This window comes from Dermacentor silvarum, chromosome 8 (assembly GCF_013339745.2).
Source record: "Dermacentor silvarum isolate Dsil-2018 chromosome 8, BIME_Dsil_1.4, whole genome shotgun sequence".
In the NCBI taxonomy this organism is placed as follows: Eukaryota; Metazoa; Arthropoda; class Arachnida; order Ixodida; family Ixodidae; genus Dermacentor; species Dermacentor silvarum.
In genome coordinates this window covers 84,623,701-84,642,493 of record NC_051161.1, presented here as the reverse complement: position 1 = coordinate 84,642,493, position 18,793 = coordinate 84,623,701, and positions in this window count along the sequence as shown.

Below are 18,793 nucleotides of genomic sequence, written 5' to 3'. Positions count from 1 at the left end.
GAGTTCATTGCGCAGGAAGAGCGGGATTACTTAGAAGGGTAAAAGAAAATCAAATTTTCAAGTTTTGAATTTCGCGCTGAAATTACAGAGTGAGTACGTCAGGGTGACATCACAGATGTCAGAGCATTTTTCACATTTGGTTCGTGGCGGTAAAGTAAAAGTTCTAAACACTTGGTAATTCTTGTTCTGTGACTCGCTTGGAACACAACGTAGTCAATTTTTGCGAATAAAAAGTTACCCATACATGTCAAAATTTATGACGTTGTGGCTAGAGTGCGCGGAAAAATCGAAGCGGTGTCGGTAGTCGTCTTGTTCTTGAGACAATTTTTCCTTTACCAAGCCAAGAGACCGCTATCTCACGGCCAGTAACGCCGTTACTCGTAATCTTTCTTTTGTCTTCTGTTTGCCGCCTAAGACGCCGTGCAACGAATAATATTATGGACATCCAGAAAGTTGCCAAAAGCGTGTGAGCTCGTATTCATATATTGAAACAAATTATGAGAATGGTGAAATTCTGCTCGCGACCGTGAGCAGCTGCCTCCTCTGTTGGTTGTCATAATGTTATAGAGTTAGTCGGAACGTTCTTTGTCTCGAAGGTGAAAAACAAATTGATGCTGCACCAAGCGGAGTACGCTACTATTGCATCTCGAGCACTCCAGTCCGAAATGCACATAGTGCTGACGGGAACCAGAAAAAATTCAATTAAAGCGACATTTGGAATGTATTTATTTTGTTATAGCGAGAAGTTACTGTGCCAATACAAACTATGAGCACTGAAATGGGTCGATAGTTCACCATGCCTCCGTTGGTGCCCTTTGTTGTGCACTACCAAGACTCCTCTCAGTGGGGCCGGGTAGAGACGAGTCTGGTTGTTGACGGGTGGAGACTAGAATATTAGTTCGAACTAATGTTCCAGTCTCCGCCCTTCAACAGTCAGAGATCAATAGAGGCGCTCGTGACAATAGCTCGCATTTGGCCTTGAGAGCGTTAATTGGCGGCATTAGAAAGCAAACAGATGTTTGTAAAAGCGAATCTGAAGGGACAAAAGCAGAAAGAACAATCCACTTAAACCCAGTCTGGCCAAGCATAACTCGCAGCTGTTCGGAAAATTGTTTTCTCCGCAAAATAGGGCTCGGGGTACAGATAGAGAAATTTATTTACAGAAAGGCAGAGAGGTCGGCCCGAGCTGTAACTTGCTCTGGCCTGCTAGTCTACACTGGGGAAAAGGGACGGAGAGGAAAAGGGTTAATGAATGAATGAATGAATGATGATGATGATGATGATGATGATGATGATGATGATAGTGATGATAATAATAATAATAATAATAATAATAATAATAATAATAATAATAATAATAATAATAATAAGAGGAGGAGGTGTGTGTATACAAGTTTACAACGTTGTGGCATCTCTAAAGCCGTGTGTCCAGCCCAGTGGCTTGTAGAAAGACTAAAGCGTCACTAGTTATCAGGGCTGCACTGTTTGCATTGGGCCAAGGACCTAAAATAAACTGGCCTGATAGGGGCCTCTTATCGACTTCTGCAATTGAAGAGACCAGTTTCTGTCGTTCTTGCGCGTACGCGGGACAAACGCAAAATATATGATCAAGTGTTTCTGGTACCTGGCAGTATTCACAATTGGGGCTAGTGTCACTGCAACCGATCATATGTCTATAGTGATTCGTGAATGCGACACCAAGGCGAATCCGGTGCACCGTGCTTGTTTGGCTTCTTTTGAGCTTGTGAGAAATGCGGTATTTCATTTCTGGGCCCCATTTATGCACTCGCTTGTGTTGACGATCTGGTTGGGTCCAGTGCTCCAACGTACAATTGCGTTTTACGCAACGAAGTAGGGCATTCGTGTCTGTCCGTGAGAACGGAATGCGTACTTCTGTCGCATTATTTAAAGCAGCTTTCGCTTCAGCGTCTGCCCGTTCATTCCCTAGCACACCACAGCGTGAAGGTATCCACTGAAAGGTTATAATATGGCCATTTCTATTTGCATGGTCGAGAAGCTCTGCGATTTCTATAGCCATTGAATAATACGGGCCCCGCCTGAGAACATAGTCAATGGTTTGAAGAGCTGGTTTGGAATCGCAGAATATCGTCCATGCGCGAGGAGGCTCCTTGGAGAGAAATCTAAGTGCCCCGCGGATAGCAGCAAGTTCTGCGGCAGTTGCTGTAACGTTGGCCTATAGTCTAGTTTAAACTGCCGTGTGACGATCATATGTGGTATGACGAAGGCTGCAGTTGAGGCATATTGTTTCTCCCAACTGTATTCCGATAATACCCCCATGGGTTCTGCCTAAACCGTTTGTTGCTCTGCAGATTCCCGGAATTACAAAAAAGACGTCCATTGCGTCCATTGGCCTCAAGCAGCTTACTCTGTGTCACCTTTATGCAGAGTACGGTGATACCGTACGGATGCCTCTGTCACACCATATGCCTCCTGGTACAAATGGCCACTACGTAATATTGTAATGTGCCTGGCACAATGAAGGTAGGAAGAGTGCAAAGCCGGCCTGAAAGCTTCATAGCAGAAAGTGCGATAAAACAATGGAACTCTTGTCGTGCAGTGCCAAACGCATAGCGTTTTCAATACTAAAGGGGATAATCCTGTGACGCGGTGCGAAGTTCCCATCGCTAAATGCATATATGCAGAGAAATCACTATAGCCTTGCACGAACGCGGCCCAATACATATTCGCCCATGTATTATTAGCATGTACTATATGTGCTTCGCTGAAAACTTGTTTTCATACGTTATTTGCCTGGGGCCTACAGCAGAAAGAAGAAGCTAGAGAGACTAAAGTCATGTTTGAACATTTATGCTAATGCACCTTGGCGATTGGGAACTGTTAGACTTTCGCATTTTTTGCCAAAGTTGAAGTTTTGTCCATAACTTATTGTTTATTGCCATCGCCCGTTCAACTGGTTCTAGTTTGTTCGCACAATTTTCACATTTGTTAATTGCCCATTCATGCCATTAGTGTGATCACCCCACCCCCCGCCCGATTCTTGGCCCATTCCTCGCTGCAGGTACGTGCCATATTTTGAAGGCTCATCATCATCATCGTCATCATAACGTGAAGAAGTGACGCGAAAGCTGGCGCAATAGGTATTGCACTGTTCCGTAAATCCAATTCCTAATTATCATAAACGTTATACTTCTCCCTGATTTACTTTCTCGTTTACGTTTCTCTCTATCCCCCTTCCCTTTAACCTTTAACCGCCGGCTTCTTGAAAAAGTGGCTTTGCTTCTTGGCCATTCCCGCGTAGTGGTTACACGCCACAGGTGAGGAACAAGCAAGCACTGTTGGGTGCGACTGTTCCGTGCGATGTCACTAGCAGTAAGCATTCGCTGGTGTGCTCGAGCCATTATCTTTTGACAATAGGAACGCTTTTGTCGCTGATCGACGCCTTTAGACTGAGTCGTGGTCGTTTCGGTAGGTGGCGCTCCACAGTGGTAGAGAAGCGGCCTAGGAGACTATTTGTCAGCGCCCCATTTCAAAGGGGATGACATTAACTCATCATCATCATCATTGAAGCGAAAACCCGACTTTACTCTCTCTCTCTCTCTCTCTCTCTCTTTTACTGTCATTTCTATCGCGTATTACCATTGCCTGTGTTCATATATTTCTTCCTGAGAGCTGGTTTATCTATCAGCTTCAAAGCATGGCATCCGCTAATCATTTTAACAAGCACCCGAGACGCCAGGCACAGTATTTTACAGGTAGGGCAGCTAAATATATCTGGATAAAATCCAGCCTCTGTAAAAAAACATTTTTTTTACGTTTCAAAACAATTGTAGGCCGCAAAGTTAACAATGAGGGGAAATGGGGGGCGTTTTAAAAGTAATGTGTGATGACACTTTCACGTTTGTGACACAATTGCAGCCTCTGAAATAAATTACGTATGCAACCGCTCCGAACCGTTTCAACTACGTTTTACGAATGGCCCAGAATTCAGCCCGCTGCCCTGACAGAACTGTAAATACCACCAAAATAAAATATAGCGAAACGAGAGTGAACAGTATGTCGAATTTAATGCGAGATTAAATGTGATCTTATCATGCTCTTTTAATATTTCACAATAAATATTGCACATTGGTATGGATTACAACAAAACAATACATTACGAAACTTCTCCTACAAAATAAAATAGCGGGACAGATTGGAAAGCTTGATTATTTCGCTCCATCCTACGGTTTCCTTTTAAACTTTAATGGTGCAAGTGCCGAACTTACGTGTAAGCTTCGTACTTTTCGTGCATTTCAGTTTTCTTCTTACGTTGAACACTTTCTTCGTAGTGTCCCTTTTATCGCATCGAGACCTCGTCATGTGGACACGGTTACTACAGCCACTTGAACTCATCCGGGATTTCACATTTAATATTTACTTCGATCCTTGCAACCCAACCTGCCTAATATATTGTCGCAGCAGCGGCTTGTGGAACGGCTGTGCTCGGCAGAAGAGGAGTGGAGAAAGTCATCAACAATTCGGGACAAGAAGGCGGTAAGTGAAGAGGTTCCCTGGTTCCGGCAATTTGGTTCTACTGCCGGAAGCTAATGCACACAACCACTTTCTGAGATAGCAAAATTTCTCTTGGTGGGTGACAAAAATTTCATATCACCACTCCGTGTTGAGCTGCGCAACGATAACAACTGCTATTCCTTGGTCTTTGCCCACCCTGTGAAGTTCTGTAGTGGCAGATGGGTTATAGTAAGCCAGGAATATGGGCAGCCGTCAGCGAATGAAACAGAGTTAAAAAGATTTTGGCTTGAAGTTTGACGTTCTCATGCGACGGGAACGGGTCTATTGAATAAATTGGTTCGTGGGCGAGCGATGTCGGCGAAATTATTGATGAAACGGCCGAAATAAGAGGAAGCTTCTCCTGCCTGCGGCGAAAGACGGCACGGGAAAGTTCTTGAGAGCACGAATCTCGTCAGGGTCAGGTTGATCGACGGCGGCACTGATAAGTTGGCCAACAATGGTAATTTGACAACGACCAAAGCGGCGTTGGGACGCGTTAAGTCGCCGGCCGGCGAATAAAAAAAACAGCAAGAAGGGCCAACGGACGAGTAAGATGGCTTGCAAGGCCGATAACAAAGAAAATTGGATCATTTCAAACCGCGAAGCAGGGAGCCCATCATACGTTTAAAGGTAACCGTGTCATTACAGAGGCCGAATGGCATAACCTTGAATTGATAGAGGTGGTCACGTGTCAGGAGGCTTTCTTTTTTTACGATTTATCATATCCTCAGAGATCTGCGAATACCCAGAGCGAAGTTGTAAGGACGAGAAGCGCTCGGCTTTATGCAGGCAGACCAAGGATTCATGAATACGTGGCAAGTAGTGGACATCCTCTCGCGTGATTTCATACCCATGCCCGTACTGTGGTGATGCCACCGTCAGGCAAGCCATAAAATAGCTCCTGTAGGACCGGCCGCGCATTCGCCCGTTACTGGGCAATCACGCCTGGCTAGCGCCGACAACATTCTACAACACTCGTGGACCACAGGCGCGCCAAGAAACCCCACTTTCCGCGAGAGAGTTTGCTTACAAATTGGACGCGACAAACAAAACTGAAAGGTGCACTGATGCACCTCTCCCATTTGTTCCCAAATTACCCCGCGCCTCATTTAGGTCGCCGGCCTCCCTTCCCTAAAAGTATACTTATTCATGTATTCCTTCATTCACGTGTCGGTAGTCAACGCAAAAGCGTCAGCATGCCATCCTTCATGTCAACAAGAACAACAGGTGACGCCCACAGACAGCAAGGCCACTCAGTGACGCCTTTAGTCAAAATATAGTCTATTTATCGTTGTTTCACTTGCGTTAAGCATATAAAACGCGCTACGGACGTCGGCGTATGGAATTGGTGTCGCCGTTGCAAGCACACTATATGTCACCATTGATAAAGAGCGACCGTCAAGGTGAAAAGGAATATCACGATAAGTAAAAGAAAACAACGTTACACTTGAGCATTGCGTATTCATCTATTGTTGAATCAATGTCTCGAATGAAATATGCTCTGGCTCCAGATACTTGCCAATATATTCGCGGCTACCCCGAACTATACTGTGTCGGCATGCGGTGGAAAAGTTGCACTCAACTTCATTTGAAATATCAGACGTATTTAATCGAAATATTTCTCTACCGGACGTGCCAATGCACATTAATTTCGAGCACGCTTGCAGCTTTTTTTACAGGCGTCCATCGTGCGGAACCGGTTCGCACCGGTTAGGCACAGGTGAGTTTTGTCGCCGCCAGCCGCGGGCACCCGTCGGCACCGTCTGGATCGAGAGCGCTTCGAGACAGCGTCAGCAAAGTAAGCGAACCGCAAGTAAGTGGCGTTGCATTGCACGGTCTTCGGCACTCGGCAGGGATGTCGGCGGTCGGCACATTTTCGAGCGCAGTCTGCTGACGTGTGGAAGACGTGCGCGCCTCCGGACGGGCAAAGGCCACGAGGGAAATGCCAGCGGCGGCACATCCGGCCGTCGGAGTACCACCAGGTCTTCACAACGTCTCTCCTGTCACAACACGCAAGAAGTATTAGGCGGTTAAATGAAAACAACGCTACCAGACCGGACGAACAAAGAGCACACATGGTTTTGATGCGGTTAGCACTCTTAGCGTTGATGCACTTTCAGGGGTATGAATGTCTGTCTCTCTTTGTGACGGAAAAATATGCGAAAGACGATGATGACGACATTCATTCATTCATTCATAGGTTATAACGTCCCAGCGCAATTGTGGGGCTATGAGAGACACCATATAGTGCCGAGCTCCGCTATAATTTTGACAATCTGGGGCTTCAGATAGCCTTGCACCTACATCTAAACACACACACACACACGCACACACACACGCACACACACACACACACACACACACACACACACACACACACACACACACACACACACACACACACACGCACACACACGCACACGCACACGCACGCGCACGCGCACGCACACGCACACGCACACACACACTGTGCTTCACCACAGTATACTATAGCCACTGAGCTACCGCGGATGTTTATGACTACACCCATTGCACGCCTAGCTCCACATACACACACAAAAAAAACCGCTAAGAGGGCTACACAACCTAATCTTATATTTCTGTACTTCGGGTTGGCGTACAGTTCCCAGTTTTACCTTAAAACTCACCTCTGGCATTCCTCGAATATGGCCCTCTGGTAGCACTCGGGAGCCGTGATATTTTCGCCGTCAGTGCATTTTCGTCGGCAGGTCTCCATCGAAGAGAAGCGGTTCCTACCCCGAGCACAAAGGCCCACCATGTCGGCGGTAATTGGCACGCAAGCGTTGACTGAGCCACTGTAGTAGTATTCGGAATGCCCAGCGGGGCAAAGTGCGAATGCTGAGCTTCCGCATGCTGGCTGCATCTGAAAAACAACAAAATAATCGTTCAACGGTGACATTATATATATTGCGGATCAAATAAAATACACATTTACTGCCGCGCCTAAGCAAACACTGCTTGTGGATGGGAAGGCAGATCAGTAAAGCAGGTTGAGCAACACGACAGAAATAAATATGCATCCTAAGCCTACATAAGCATACATAAAAATGAATATATGAGTTAACGCTGCTTGAAACCATAAATATTTCTGTTTTCTTTGACCTCGCTTATGCTTTAGCCTGCTGTGCACAATATTCAGCAGAGAAAATAATTTTCTAAGAAGAAACATGGGGATAACACAATTGGCCATTGAAGCATACATGCGACAGCAGAAAACACACATATACTTGCATAATGCGCACATTTGCATATTAAAATTTAAGTGCATTCAATTGCCGACCATCGTCTTCATTTACGCTCTCGAATTCATTCCCAGGGAGCGCAACTATGGTGGCGCATGTATTCATGTATATGTGATTATATTTCATTCGGATGACATGGTTGTGCGAATACGTCTCTTGGAACTCGTTTAAAACATGGAGGTCAAGTACAAACGCTGCATATTTAACAAAAAAAAAAAAACTGAAAGCGCAGCTTAAGCACAAATGAAAAGGCAACATTAGCGGAACCAAAAGGCGTTACCTATACGTTTGTAATGTCTGTTTTCTTGCTCCTCGGTAATTGCGCTACTCTAAAACTTTCATATGACCCGTATTGACTCGCCAAAAAGTCAACTGAAGCAGCACCTGATTAAACCCTTTACGAAACACGTGCCAATGAATGCGTATGTTCACCGATACCACAAGCGCCCTTTTCATTCCAGCGCAATTGGGTTGAACAGTGAAGGTGCACTTCCGGCATGCGGGGCTATTGCGATGTTGTTCCTCGATGCGCCCGACAATTCAAGCTCGGCTGCTAGTGCGAATGTGGGCCATGACAACTTTCAAAGCGAATATCTTTTCTGGGCTCTCATGCCCGTTTTTGTGGTGGTTGGCGGTCGGATGGCCGGACTTCCTCTGCCTACGCAAATCTGCCGATGCGGCGGCCCCGTGCTCTCTCGCGACTGAGTTGTAGGTGGGCACGTTCATCGCCGAGTGCCAATTATAGCCCTTCGAGACGATCGCCCTATCGATCAAGTGCATTTCGGCTTGTGAAACTTTAGTTGGCAGTGGTCGGTGGGTGGCGGTGCGCGGCGTTTCTGCGCCGCCTGGGCGGATGTTTGCGAGGCGCGTACGTTGCCGAAGTCCAACGCGCACCGCTCGTCGAGATGCACCAGTTCGTCTTGCCCCCTGACGACTTCAGGTTCGCTTAGACCAACTATCACAGTGAGTGGAACCTGCATGATTTTAAGGCGAACGGCCGGAACAATTATGTGGCCTCTGTGGAATAAACAAGCGAAGATTAAAGCGCAGGTGTACAGCCGTTGTTATGCCGCCGTCGTCAATTTAGGTGTCGTCATTCTGTCGTCGTCATACGAACGCCGTAGGCGCCATCGTCGTGTCGTCAACACGTTGCGATTTCCTCACTGTCACAACATTTCGGCCATGCTGCCGTCGTCGTCTCCGTGTCATCAACTCCGTCACCATTTTAAATTTTGTGCCCGATGGTGGATCGAACCTCCGTCCCCCAGCAGCGAAGCGCGACGCTCTACCCAATCGCATGTGTACTTCTATTCGTGCCAACGTTAACCAACTGTTTTAAATAAAGAGCAAGGATATTTAGTAGTCGTGCCCGGTCCCTACCAATACAGGACTGCCGCCCGTGAATGCGTGATTGTTTTTCTTCGCGTGTGCTGTTGCATACCCGCCCATTTACCGGCAGTAATACTCACACGAACTAACCAAGCTGCAGTCAGTATGCCGGATCCTCTACTTAGCTGGTACATTTTAGCATTGCGCTATAAGTTGTATAGGCATTTCGTGGCGATTTGAAAATAACGAAAGACAAGATCAGATGCTGAAAGATCGCTGCTATTCACCGTGTTACCATTCGTCATTGACGTTTTCTTACCACAGGCATGGATAACAATTTGCACGGATGCTAGTGCTGTTACAATTGGCGTTCCGTAACTTAGCCAGCGTGATAAAGGGTACTGCCAGGCTTGCTGAGTGCACGGTCTGAGTTCAGTTTTGCTAATGTACTGATATCCTCTGCAGCTCGGTTAACAACGTCAAACATTAGGAAATTATCTATAGTAACAAAATACAGTTTTATTGTACTGATGTTAATTTAATTTTTGCTCTCCTTTCAATAAGCAAAAAACACGAACGAACCATTTAGAAGCCAAAACCAGTGGTTGTGGCTTACTGGGCGTAAGTAGAATGTGCATTCAAACAGGTAATAAACAATATCATACAATTACGTAAGACAGTCTTAGCATAGTAAGCAAGAAGTAATATTTAAATGTTGATTTAAAATAAACCCTGAATAACGCCGCGATCTTAAATTTAGTCAAAATATTAGGTCCAGACACATGGCCGACTTGGCACTTGATTATATATAATAACATTATATTATAATATACAGGGTGTTTCACTTAACTTTAGCCAAGTATTAAATATACAAACATAAGCGCTACGCGTGTCGTATTGGTGCAGTATTGTTCTGAGCCGCATGGAAGCCTGTTTGGTTGTGAAGACTTGCAATGTTGACACTCTCCTTGATATAGTCTTAGATGGAAGCATTCTCGACTTCTTTGAGGTCTTTTTCAACCTGAAGCGAGTACTGCCTCAGGTCCATGCCCGATTGCAGTGCTTCTTGAATAAACTCATCTTCAAGGATTTCTTGTATGTGCACATCGACTTCATCAAATGCTGGGTCGTCCAGCTTGAAGGGGATCTCCAATATGTGACCGGCGTCACCATTTACTTCCTCAACAGGCTGTTTTGAGGCATTCATTGTGTCTTTATAAGTTTTTTGTTAATCAAGACTTTCAGTTTTAGTCATAAAAATGCGTGACTTCGGGCGCTCATCGTTAAATTTGTAGGTAGGTAAAGCCTGCACACGACCGCAGCAGCCAGCAGCAGCTGAGAGCGGCTGAATCAAGTACTTTCCTCTATGTTTTCCTTGGTGTCATTGTTTGTTGGCTTCTTATCATATGATTAATAAAAATTGAGCCCCTCGGTACCCTTTCTTTTCGTTCATTACATAACAAGGGCTCGAATTCGGCAACATTGATGCCTTGAGGTAGCATATGTGGGTTTATTGACCAGTTGCCTTCACCCAAAAAGATTACGTACTCGTGACGCCTGCGGCAGAAAAAATGTTCCACATCCGCCGCCTAGGTTTGTGAGTGGTGGCGCTGCCTAACGCTCCCAGGGTTAGTTGTAAAACATAAATACCCCGGAAAGTGGGTGGGAATACGCGCCGCGGTAGCTCAATGGTGAGAGCATCGCACGCGTAATGCGAAGACTTCGGTTCGTTCCTCACCTGCGGCCAGTTGTTTTTTCATCCATTTGCATTTCCGTTAATTTATCATTTCTTTATTTCAATTGCTAAGTACAAGTAATTTCTCCTATGTTTTCCTTGGCGTCTTTGCTTGTTGGCTTCTTATGATATTATTTTTTAGTAAGAAACTTCATGATAGATAGCGAGTGATGAATACCAGGCTCACTTTTACGTGCTTCGAGCGAGCTGTCGCAAGTTCAAAGGACTGAACGACGCGCTTTGAACGATGCATGTTCTGCTAGTGCTATGTATGTGAAAAATGGTAATCGTGTGAAATTTACTCACCGATCCGTGGAAGCTTGACCGAGCGCCTTCCTCCGGCTCTTCGACCGCTTCCCCGGACGCTGATGCCGCGTTCCCCTTCGCTCGCGAGCCTCCAGAAGCCATCGCTGGGGCGTCTCCTTTTTCGTCATTGCCGAGAATTTCGTCGGGGTCGTTCTCGTCCCTTTCCTGGTTAATGGACGCGCTATCGGCCTTGTTCCGGTCTGGGTAGTCTTTATCGAGGTCGTCCTTTGGCAACGGCAGCTGGAATTCACTGTGGTGAGCTCCCGCTGAGTCGTCATTGCGCTGCGCGGCCGCAGCGGGAACTCCTGGCCCGGTGCGTGGCAAGTCTGCCACCAACAGCACAAGGACCAGCAGCAAAATCACAGCCGTGGCTGTAGCAACGATCGCTGCGACGGCGTTCTTCCCGGTGCCGAAGCACTCCGCGGTCCACCTGTGATGGCGTTGTGTCATGTCGCTATCACTTACAGCAAGACATGGTGCTGGTATGAAATTTGTATGTTATATCGACAATTAAGGAGGGCCCAAAGAAAGTTAGACACAATTGGTGTATATAGTGTGGCATTTGCTCCCCCGTGTGATGTAATGCAAGACAAAAATTAAATTATTCCTTGTTGCTTGTTACATATAGGAAATCGCTATTCATTCCCTGTCAAAGGTAACGCATAATGCTGCCGTGAAACTGGCTGTTCCGCGGCGAATCTGGCTCAAAGAAATCTAGGTGAAGTTCTCTCAATAAGCGGCGCTCAAACAATCAATAATGTGTCGATAAACGTCTCTTGAGAAGGCTGTTCGTTGTCCAGAGAGAGACTGTGAATTCACTGCCTTAAATAGGTTTTGTTGAATAACGTCTGTACACTTCCTGCAAACAACCGACTTGGACGTATACGGACCCCAATGCAACACAGAAAAAAAAATCTTGTAACGGACTTTTCCCTAAACGCCATGCAGCCTTCATTAGCCTAAAAGGCAAGGTAAAGTGGCCTACAAGAAGTCTATAAACAATTTATAGGCTTACTATATCCCTATTTAGAAGCTTTGACGTGCGACTGCAACGCGACGAATGCTGCGCGTCACGAGATAGACTCACGTGTGTTTTTGCTCGTTTTACTCCGCGGGCAGTTGCGTACGCGCGGCACCACGGCCCTCTTGAGAGCGATCTGCGATGAGTAGAGAGTCTAGGTGTCCGAGGCCTGATAGTTTCATGTGCGCTTAGTTCGCGTTGAAGTGAGAAGCAGTACGAAGGTAAATTTGCTCGCTGCTGCTGCCGCTCTTCCTCACGCCAGCGTTTTGACAGCTAGTGTCGGCGGTTATCAAATGAGATGTGTTTATGTTTGCCTGTGCGCGCGTTGCACCATGCTTGTTATTTAGTTAGTAAGTGCGTGTTTGCGAGTTTATACGGCCGATAAGACTACTATCCTTACTTCGTACGGCTGTCTAATAATTTGCTATCGCAATTGATGGTTCGCGTTTCGGGCAAAACTTAAACTTTTAAGCTAGCTGTAACTATTAATTTCTACAACTTTAACATCTTTAACAACTTTAACAATAGTTTTCTTTCCACGGAATGTATACCTAAAACCTAGAGCAAATGGTATTCTTAAATAATTTCGATGTTGTCTCTATGACCTCTCACTGATGCCTGCCGGCTCGTCAGTGTTGTGTTCTCTCATTCCTATCGCATAATGGCTTTGCTCTGCTCTCCTTCTGTACGATATTCGCCAAGGGGTAGTTTCCGCCTTCCTTGACGCATTTGTGAGCACAAAATGTCAACGCGCATAAGAAATATTGGGACGGACTCGGACGCTGGAAAGAGCACACGAAAGGTTTTTGCAAACTGACTCTGCTGAAATCCTCAAGGTGGAGCAGCTTTCATCATGGTTAGATTTTATTCGCTTGGCAGCAGCATATCGGTGGAAAGGCAAGACCACGCGTCTTCGTCGAAAAACAAACTCCGCAGTATACTTGAGAAGGTTCGCCCTCGAATCGAAACAGAGGAAGATGCACTACATGCATAGAAAAGTCAGCACATGACCGCAGAATTATTTGACAGTTCAAAACGATGGATATCCGAACGATGAACTGCGCTAAGCTGCGAAGTTTGCTTTCGAAGGTCCCACACGGCTTTGGTTCCACATAGCGATCTATCTGTGTCAATGCGTTACAGCTAGGTGGATGGATAACTTTTCCTTCAAAGCGAGAAAAGGTGCAGTCTGTTATTTACTGAAGTGGGTATCTAAGTATAATTGCGGTTGGTCAGTGGCGTGGAAAAATTATGTATAAGACCGCAATCATAGAAATGCGCACATGTACGTCTTTTTCTCGTGACCTCGTCTTCCGAGCTCTGCCAACAAAAACTGTCAGACCTACCGCTGGGGTGGAGTTGGAAGACCAGCGAAACTGTACTATATGCTGGGAATTATGTATTTCCAATTATTACTATTAATATGTGATGGTGTAACCGGTTATCTAAACTGTTAAAGAATGAGAAATATATATGATCCATTGGTTTTCATTTATTTAGTGACCACAGGGACCATGGCCTTGTGGTCCCTACGGTACACCGCCATAGGGTGTGCGCCAAAGGTTGGCACGTTCTTCATAAACACGTAACCAACGCCGCGCGCGTTCGGTGCGAATGCGGGCAAAACGCCGCCGCCGTCGACAACAGTTCTGCGCGTTGTTTGTGTGACCGCACACAACCGCTGTCAATACGCTGGCGTGAGCAAGCGCGCCAGAAGCAGCGGGCGAAGGTTCATGCGGTATATCGCTTCAACGGAAACTAAGCGGCGAAAGCACGTATACAAAGGTAGGAGCCGTGCTGCAGATCGCTTTCAAGATACGGTGTGCGCGACCGCCCGGCGCTGCGCAAAGTACAAGTTGGTCGCAGAGCAGAAGCCGCAACCCCTCCCTCCCGCGCTGCCTTCCCGCTGTCCTCCTTTCGCGTGGGAGGTTGAGTCGCCAGTTGCCCATCACTCGTTGCGTTGTTCCTCCAAACGAAGGGCACGCGGCCGGGCCATGGCGAGTCGTAAGGGCAGCTGACAAGAGCGCTAGGGCGATGTCTACGTGACGGAACGGCTCAACGACATTGTCGACACTGTTAGGGGAGAGGCGGGCGAGAGCCCAGAGAGAGTCCGCGGCACAGACGGCAGAGGCCGGCAGGGCTGTGCGCATGCGCCGCAGTGGGAGAGCGGGCACACACACGCACAGTCTAGGGTGCCTCGAAGCCCTCCTCGCCCACCGCTTCTTTCCACTGGGAAGTCGCGTTTGCTCTCCGCCATGCGTTCGCTCCGCGTGAAAGCGTGCGTCCCTTGCCCTTGCGTGCTTTCACTCGCACATACAGCATGCGGCCAATGAGAGTTTTTTTCTGCATCCGGACGCGGCCATCTAAGAGTGAGCCCTTAACAGCTTCGCTGTAAAATAGTCGCAGTTTCGCCCGAAAGGCCAGTCATCGATTGCGATAGCAAATTAGTGGACAGTTATACAAAGTACGCATTGTCGATTTATCGGCCGCAAAAATTTGTAAACATAGGCATACTTACTAGATTAACAAGCATGGTGTCAGGCACGCACAAGCAAACATGAACGCATTTTACGCGATGACCACGGAAACTGGCTGTCAAAACGCTGGAGTGTATCAGGGCAGCAGCAGCAGCAGCAGCAGCGAGCGAATTGAGCTGCTACTGAATTGCCGGTGCTCGCATCAACGCGATCTTAACCGCGAAAACTCAGGAAGGGCGGACTCTGCACCCGCCGCCGCCGGAGATGACTTTTCAAGATACAGCCGCGCGAGCGGCCACTCGAGGCGCAGAACGTCCCCCCCCCCCCCTCCCCCCGGAGATTTTATCACCCGTGGACTTTATACAGAACCTCACGGTGACGGCGGAATTTCGCCCAAAGTGTCCATATAATTGCTATCGAAATAAAATTCACCTCAAGCACCGGGAGCCGAGAATGAAGTGATGTGCGATAGGCTAACCTGGACCAGTCGCTGCGTTCGTCCGTGGGGAGCTCCCGTTCACAGCCAATTTCGCGCAGCGCCCAGTCCGTCCTCCGGCTGCTGCTGGTGTCGTCGCCACCAGCCATTCCCGCCAACGGGTGCCGGTGCACGAAGTAGTGCCTGATCTCGTCCGGTATCCAGTACGGCGCCGCGCTGCTGCACTCGAACGATCCGCCATCATCCGGAGTGGACGTGGAGTTGCCAGCCAAGAAGGGCAAAGCCTGGCCCGTGCTGGATGATGTGCACGGAGCGCTGGGTTCTCGATCGGCGGTTTCATGCACAACGTTCCCCGGGACAGGTGCCAGCGCGCGTGGCCAGGGCGAGGCTCTTGCTTCTGTTGCTGGTGAATGACGAGACGATTACCAATTTGGAAAGCTAGAATGTCGCTTTTCGCTGAGGCAGGTGCGTAGTTACTGTATTTCGTCATTATTATTGTAACATTGCATATCATAGCTCCTTTTTCATCTAATGCTTTTTCAACTGTGAATGCAATGTCAGCTATGGTCAGGCTCAATATTCCATAGATTTTTACCCGATTATGTCCCGCGAAATAGGAGAACGCACTTTCATACTCCTGTCTCAAGCCAGGTCAGCTTTAAATTGTGGAGACGTCGAAGAATTTTATGGAAGACAAGCAGCTCCACAATGTCAGAGCTGTGGATGGTTCTCGCAACTAATCAAACCTAATAGCTCTGCATAAATTGAAAATACAGCTCGATCGAAATATGTTCCTCTAGGGAACTTTTAGTGCTGAAAAAAAAAAAAGATGCAGAATATTGCAAGACAATATTGTTGGGCTCTGTAGGCACACGTTAAATGAAAAGTTCCAAGACACGACCTTAGCAGATTCTATACAAGCGAAAAGAAAATGTGCGCAAATGCTTTGTGCCTATATTTATACAAGAGTCCAACGAAACTCGTAAAGGTTAGTCCGATGACGTTACCCAAATAAGACCTGAATTGACATCAGGCATTGCAGTGACAGTGAGATTGTGCGGTTGATTATGGCGCGACATAGTTGTTACTATATCTATTTGCATATATGCTTCGCAAGAACAATGAAAAAACTTTCCAAGATTGAGCTACTGCGGATGTATGCTTATCTCAGCAACTGATATGTCAAAGACAGCGAAACTATATAGGAGAGTTCTGGCACCTTTCGGGAGTACTAGGGGTGTATTTGCCGGCTGTTCTTTGCAATGGTTGCCACGCGGGCTGCACTGCAGCACCAAGCCGTCAGGTTGCACCGCCGTAATCATACAAAGTCCCAGCTGACTTGCAGCGTGGAGCCCGTAAAACTCGATGTGAGATACAAACATTTTGGATTACTGGTTATTAAAACTGCGCATAGGTTGTCGCCCATTGTAATGAGATATACGCAGAGTGATTTTAACGCGACAGCGTTAAGGGCCCGCTGTCGCAGAAAATCCGGTGTCGGCGGAGTTGCCCATGAGGAAATTTTCCGTATGTACTTATTTATGTATATTGACGCCTTGGTACATGACATGCTGTATATGAGGGTCATATTGCCACCACATTCTATCATTAAAGTTGCTCATACCTGGTCTTACATTCTTGACAAAGTTATTCCTCGGAACTTTGAGAATGACAGCTTTGAGAATGAAACAACACACCGACAGCACATGCCTTTTATATTAAACATTCTCAGACTGAAATATTAAAAGTGGGAAAGAATAAGACAAACCTCAAAATTATGCAATTTTCTGGCATGGCTGTGCACTACCTCCGGGACCAGCCCATGCAAGAGGCCGCGTTTCTACTAGAAAGATCGCCTTCGTGCATAGCGTACGCCGCAAGTGTTTCCTAATAAACATTACGATTACATCAGCTGCAGTTGCCGGGAAGCGTAAGAAGCAGTCAGGGACCTTTGAATGCTTTCGCGTTCGACTCTTAAAGGCGAAGCTTAGGCGTCCTCGTAGTTTTTCACTTTATGACGTTTCAACGCAAAAACTTGGCATTGCGACTGTTCTTTGAATGGCATTTAATAACGAGCACGCGGCTGCAGGCCGGCCTTTCTCCGTCGCACGAAAACGGCTTTGAAACTTCCCTTAACCGCTTCGCTGGTAAAATAAAACAGGTACGCACTGTTACTGCCGTTACCTGGATTAGCAGTGGCGGCAGCCCGGTTTTGCTCCATCCTTGCCGAAGGTGTCTGCTGTGGCTGGGCACCTTGAAAACCGGACCGCATAGCCCTCATAGACTTGCTGTCGTACGGCTGAAAAAAATAGGCCTGAGGCATGGACATATTCGTCTCTTTTTTGGTTTTTAGACCGCTGGGTATGAAGAAAACAGAGTCCTCAGGGTTGGTTGATTAGGTCAACGTGAAATGGCGCAACCCACGGCGTGGAATATGATAATCACCGGAAGCAAGAAAAGTCTTGCCTGTTTGCTTGCCCCCTGTATGATGGCGCGTACCCACTATACGGGCATTACCCAAGAAGCCGGCGGCCAAACGGATGGAGGGCGATAAAGCTTGGGAGAAAAAGTATATATCAGGGTAAAGTTCAAATTATATAAGAAATTAAAGTAGACGAACGGATTTTATACATTTTTCTTTGAAGAAAACGTGTGCTGTATGAAAGTATGGCAAATTTGAAGGTAATAAATTGTTCTCAAATTCAAATTACAACTTGGTGAAGTATCAATTATTAAATCAGTAAGTTAACCAGGTATTCTCCTTGTGTCGCAAAGGAATTCGCAGATGGCCATGCACACGTTGGTGCGGATAAAACCGAATGTAGACGCCCCAAAGGAGAGCATATTGTTATTGCTGTTCGTGGAAACAGCAGTTGAGAATACAGAGAGGCTGTTTCCACGAACAGCACTTCGTCCTCTTCTCCGTCGTCGACATTGTCTGCTTTCCTACCGTACCAATATCTTCAGTATTTATTGTAATGCCAAACTTTCGGAATGCAGTTTCGGAATACTTTTTTTCTATGGCTTATAAATCGATAGTAGGTTTATAAAACATTACCGTATAGATGCGGCAGGTCTTCGCTCTGTAAAAGAATGTGAAAATCCTTTCTTAAGAGAAGAAGAAAAAGTATTCTAGCATAAACAAATTAGTAAAAATAATTTCCTAGGTGCTACGTGTCACAACCACGACATGATTATGAGGCACGCCCGTAGTGCCTCAAATTTTGACCACCTGGAGGTCTTTAACGTTCGCCCAATACATCTCACACTGGCGTTTTTTGCATTTCACCGCGATCGAAATAAGGCCATCGCGGCTGGGATTTGATCCCGCGACCTCGTGCTTAGCAGCGCACGTGGTTCATAGCCGCTAAGCTACCCCGGCGGGTCAGTAAATCAATAGTAAGAACAAGAAGCCCGAGTGATACGTTGAATGCCAGTGAAATTTCACTTTCTTTTTTTTTTCGGTACTCGCCCTGCTCAATTTGGCGCATAATTTCAATAGAACACTGGGTGATAAAGTAGGTGTTAGTTATATTTGTGTGTACCAAAGTAGTCTCGCCACTTCCTATTTACTTATAGTAGTCCAACATAACACAAAGTTGTGGCGGCGAAATGTTGTTTGCCTAAACGTGTCTGGCACATACCCACGGTGATTCATTAGGCAGTCAACAATGATGATGATAGTCAGCGATT